This window comes from Corvus cornix, chromosome 2 (assembly GCF_000738735.6).
Source record: "Corvus cornix cornix isolate S_Up_H32 chromosome 2, ASM73873v5, whole genome shotgun sequence".
Taxonomy (NCBI): Eukaryota; Metazoa; Chordata; class Aves; order Passeriformes; family Corvidae; genus Corvus; species Corvus cornix.
Window position 1 is genome coordinate 136,357,632 of NC_046333.1, and position 6,041 is coordinate 136,363,672.

A 6,041-nucleotide genomic window follows, 5' to 3' on the forward strand; every position below is an offset into this window, starting at 1 on the left:
CGGGGCTCTTGTGGGCGCTGCGCCTGCGCGGCCCCGCCCCCCGGCGCGGGGAGCCGGCGCCTGCGCACTGTGGGCTCGGGAGGGGGCGAGCGGGCGGCGGCGCCGGGGCGGGGACAGAGACAGACCCCGGCGGCGAGCCTTCTCCTCTCCCTCTCCCTCTCCCTCTCCGGCTGGGGCAGGGCCCTGCTCGCGCCTTGGGTGAGGTGAAGGCGCCGCTGGAGCGAGTGCTGGGCGACAGTTCAGGCAGTCCAGCTTCACAGGGTGGGATTTCTGGAGGGAGGGACATCCTGAAAGCAGATCTGAGGTGGGAGTCCAGCCCCCATGCGTTGTGCGTCGTGTGGGAGCTTGACTTGATATAATCTGGCAATGAGAATCTGAAAAGGGGTCTAAGCTGTCCTTGGCACCAAGTGAAAAGTTTGCTAAGGGTTGGTCCGTGTTGGCCGTGGTTCCGAGCTCTCCATGGTGAGGCCATGCCAGATGAGATGGAAAAAGGAGGCTGGGGAGGTGCTGGACAATGGCTTACGCAGGGAAATCCAAGCAAGTGCAGAAGTGTATTGCTGAGTTTAGCAACAGAAATGGAAGAATCGGTAATATTATTAACTTCCATGTTACTTGTAACCATGGTGAAAAGAATGAGATGGATTTGTCTTTGCAGACAAACTGTGGGTCTGCAGATAGGTAAAAGCTAGATACTGAGAGATGAAAGAAACAATGGGAAGAACCGTAAATTCCATAGGAAAAGAAAAAGAGGGGGTATACATTTGAAAGAAATCTCTATTAGGCTATTTGGGGAGTCTGCACCTCTCAAGTACCTTGGCCAATGGGGAAAGAGAGAGGGAAATGCAGATGGGAAATTAGGATAAAAAGGAGGCTACGTCCTCTTAGAATTTGAGAGGCCCCATGGGAATGCCCCATGGCCTCTCCCTTTATTCGAATAAAGTAATAGGACTTCTCTGTCTCCTTTTTGGACATAAACCTCTGGTGTTTGTGGATTAATTTTCCTGACAATGATAAGGAAGCATTGGTACTGGCTGCCCAAGGAATTGTTTGAGTCACCGTCCCTGGAGGTATTTAGAAAATATGTGGATGGGGCACTTAGAGACGTGGTTTAATGGTAAACTTGGCAGTGCTGGGTTAATGGTTGGACTAGATCTTAGAGGTCTTTTCCAACCTAAATGATTCTGTGATTCACAATGTTAACTCACCAGAAGGATAAAAGGTTTCTTTTCCTGTTATACTTTGTAAGTTTTCTAGTGATTTTTGTCAGGACACATAGTTGAGTTTAGTAAGTCAAGCCTCATCTCTTCTCACAAAGCATGACTAAAATCTTTGTCATCAGGCAACTTTTCCTTTCATGAGCAGAGGCATAATAATTTGTTTAGTGATTCATATAGCTACAGACTATGTCTATGGTAGCTGCAATAGCTATTCATGTGGAATAGCAAGTTAATATAGTTGTAGTACAGGTTAATTTTGACTTGGATGCTTTGTTCTAAATGTAAAGAGAGGTGAGGAATAAGAACATTTACTAAGCCATTTTTCAGGTAGCCAGTGATGTTCTCCCCACCTTAACAGAAGGATGTAAAGGCAATAGAATTAAGGATGTGACAGCCTGGTTTTTAGAGGTAAGACATCATTGCATCTTAATGATACCCTGTAAAAGCAAAAGAAGTATGCAGCATGAATTAAGTAATTCTTCACGTGACACCGAATTGTTAACACTTTCATAGAAGTCTGCAGTATGTGTAATTTTGTATTAGTAATACTCTTCTCAGAACATCATCTGTGAGAAAGAATCCCTTTTTATCTGCAAGACAACCTTGTATTTTTCATAGTAGTTGTAGGTACCGTTTACTCTGATACCTACATAACACTGATGACATACATAATCTCTAATGGTGAAAACTATCTTCCTATATTATTTCTCCCGTAATAACTATGTGGGTTTCACCAAGGCCTGTTCAAACTTCCCACTGGTTTCTCCTCATGACAGTCAGGTTACAGAGCTGCCACTGGAAGGCAGGCTGGGGAACTGCCAGCGGAAGACACTCAGCACTACAAAATGCAAAAGCATCCAAGGCCCCTTGCAGTGCTTGGTTCCAGCTGATGAGTGACTGTCTGCAAGAAATGGGTACAGTAATGAGTGAAAAGGTGTAAAGAACTAGCTGGGGAGAGCCCTTTAGAGAAAGACCATTAAAACAATTCTGTGCCAAGGCAAAGTATCAGGAAAACTGTTTTAAATTCCCTAAGTGAAACATTCTCTGTGCACAGAGGATTGCTGTTTTAAGAAGAGGGTGTCTGACTGCTTTAGCTGTATCATCTAGTGAGATAGATATTCACCCTCTTGGTGCAAATTGTTCTAAAATACATTTAAGTTATCATGGCGGAACAGTCTAAGCAAGTCTTAACTGAATAACAGGAAATTTAAGTTTATTTTGAACTCTTGCACAGACACCTGACTGAAGAATTATACAAGGCGTAGTACCTCTAGGCCAAATTTCATTTTTGACATAGAACAGGCTTGAGGCTGAAGTGCTTTAACCTACTTCCCTTCTGGAAATTCAGTCCACTGTACTTAAGATCCTTAGCACCAATGTACATAAGATTGCTAGTTTGGTTAATGAAATAAAAGCCATTTGGCTAGAATTATCTAGAAGGTTATCTTAAGAAAATCAACAGGAATGTATCTTGCTTGGGCTAAGTATTTTGATTTCATAATTCCTGAAGAGTGAAGAAATTTCATCTAAAGGATTCTGTTTACATAATTGGTTGCCATTTATCTTATTGTTAACATGACAGTGGAATCCAACATTCTTTGAATTGTTAGAAGTAAATAATCACTAGGAAATCATAGTAAAGTATTTTTCTGTCTCACATGATCAAAGGGAAATTGAATCTATTAACTTCTTCCACATCCTTTGATATGATTCAAACCTTATGTAACTTGTTCTGGGCTTTTTTTTATTTTGGTATTTGTAATTCAGAAATTATATTTCTGTCTTTCTTTTGACTTAGTATCTGAAAACAAGTTTTAAATCCTGCATTCCATAAATATTTTTACACTGCTTAAAACAGAAGTATTTCTAAAATCACGAATGTATCATCTAGAGGAATTCATTGCTGTCAACTATTTCTGGATAGCATTCAAATTTACAGTAAGGATATCTCATAATTCAGCTGAATCATCATAAAAACCATTATTATGTTGATGTGCTATTTAAACTATATGGAAAAAAAATGAGGAAACACAAGAGTCTAAAATGCAAGTAGTGGAATGTGGTTCAGTGGAAAAGGACCCTGGGGGGTGCTGGTGCAACTGAACATGAGCCATTGTGTGCCCAGGTGGCCAGGAAGATCAGTGACACCTGGCCTGTATCAGCAATAGTGTGGCCAGCAGGACCAGGGCAGGGATTGTGCTCCTGTACTCGGCACTGGTGAGGCCACACCTCAACTGCTGTGTCCAGTCCTGGGCCCCTCAATTCAGGAAGGACATTGAGGTGCTGGAGCAGGTCCAGAGAAGGGCAATGGAGATGAGGCAGGGTCTGGAATACAAGTGCTATGAGGAGAGGCCGAGAGAGCTGGGGGAACCTTGTCACTCTACAACTCCCTGAAAGGAGGGTGTAGCCAGGTGGGGTTTGGGCTCTTCTCCCAGGTAACTAGGGACAGGACAAGAGGACACAGTCTTAACCTGTGCCTAGGGAGGTTTAGGTTGAACATTAGGAAGAATTTCTTCCCAGAAAGGGTGATTAGTCGCTGGAATGGGCTGCCCAGGGAGGTGGTGGAGTCACTGTCCCTGGAGGTGTTTAAGGAAAGACTGGATGTGACACTCAGTGCCATGGTCTAGTTGATGTGGTGGTGTTTAGTCATAGGTTGGACTCAATGATCTCAGAGGTCTTTTCAAAGCTAATTCATTCTGTGATTCTGTACCACATTGTAACTTTATAGTTATTTGACACACTTTTTCTGGTTTAAGAATATTAAAGAACTTGTCTAATGTAATTATAATTAAATTAGTGGTGTTACTCTGCATTTTCCTAGTGAACTAGGATAAGCAGGTTTTCCTCACCTGAAAGTATGATCATATTAAAAAGCCAAAGGCAGAAATACTTACCTGATGGTACTTTACCAATGGGTTCTAGACTGTGTTAGGCTCTATCCTCAACTTTCAATGTGGTGTTTGCTGTCTTTTTTGAACTATTTCTCTTATAAAAAAACACAAACAATTTATGAAGTTAATGTGTTGCAATGTTCACTGATAATTTGAGTCCAGTGAAGTCAGTCAATAAGTTCTAAAGTATTCTTTGTCACGGTTTCAGCCAAACTTAGGTTTTCGTAAAATAGGTAAATAAAATACTTCCCCCTCACCTCCCTAAAGGTGGTTGAGAAGAATAAGACAAAGCAAAGAGATAGTTATTTCACAGGGAAAGGGGGTTTATGTTTATATTCCACTTGCAGGGAAAAATATTACCTTTCTCATGGTTTACACTTCCAAGATACCTGTTGGAATAAAAGTTTTAAGAGGTTTATCTCCTGCAAAAGCAGATGTCTCTGCTGACTGATATCCTCTTAAAGGTTACATCAGGTATCATAATATACTGTGACATGATAGGGTTGAAATGATAGTTGTGAAGAAAACAATATAATATGGGCTTGATCTTGGTCTATGACCTTGATTTTTTTAGACAATATAGTAATATGAAAGGAATGGAGAAGGGAACCTTTTACATAGGAATAGTCCTTTCCTTTCCACCCTATGGTACAGTGTTGATTATGTTCATTGAGGTAACAAGAAAAGATAGAAAAAAGTATAATTTTATTTGAAAATGAAAAATGTATCTCAAATATTACCAGCTTATCCAATTCTATGCTTTCAAGAGAGACTTTAAATGCTTGTTGTAAGGCAGAACTATGTCTGGGACTTACAGAATACTTCAGTGAGCTTAGCTGGATTGCTAAGGAATAAATGAATTTGGCTCTATAAGTATGACATAGTGTACTTTAAATATGCAAAACAAGGCAAAGGAAATTGTAAGTAAAGCTTTTTATCCCAGAGTATTGGAATCAGTGAGGCAGGGCATAATTTAATTGCAGATCTTTATTATTGGTGATGATGGATGAGCATGATAGAAACCAGCTTTGCTTTCCAATCCCAAGTTGTTCACAGGAGAGAGATTTGAAGAAAAACCATTGGAGTTCAAGTATACTTGAGCTGGAGAACAGAGAAAAAAATGAGGCTTTTCAAAATAAGTGTGTTAAAAAGTTATTTTTCAAAATAGCTTTTATACATTAAGAGATACAATAAGTCATGTAATAAGTAACTGGAAATTGTTACTCTTTTGATTTATTAAAAAAAAAAAAAAGACAAAAAGGGAAATAAAAAGGAGGGGGAAAAGTGAAATTTCCCAGTGGTAAATATTTTTAAATGTTGTATCCCCAGGATATTTGGGAAAAATAATAGGCTGTTATGAAAAAGCTTCAATATAATGAATGTGCAACAACTTGTAGTGAATATTATTTTCACAGTATCACAGAATAAGCTGAATTGGAAGGGACCCTCAAGGATCGTCAAGTCCAACTCCCAGCCCTGCACAGCACCATCCTCAAGAGTCACACCATGTATCTGAGAACATTGTCCAAACACTTCTTGAATTCTGTCAGGCTTGGTGCTGTGACCACTTCCCTGGGGAGCTGTTCCAGTGCCCAGCCACCCTCTGGGTGAAGAACCTTTTTCTAATATCCAACCTAAACCTCCCCTGGCACAGCTTCAGACCACTGCCTTGGGTCCTGATAAGTTTATGTCTGAAAAGAACTCTACATGCCAGTGAACAGCAAGCAGCTCTTACTGTATATTCTTTTTCTATCCTTGACTGTTGGATCAGTTTAGGTTCAATTATGAAATATTAAGCAGTTATGGAATGAATTTATGGTACATGAAAATCTGAGTTGAAGGTGATACATACATCACTAGACTTTTTGAAACAATCATTTGAAAACCATCTGAAGTTGATATAAATCTGGTTATAGGCATGAGTTTCATGACC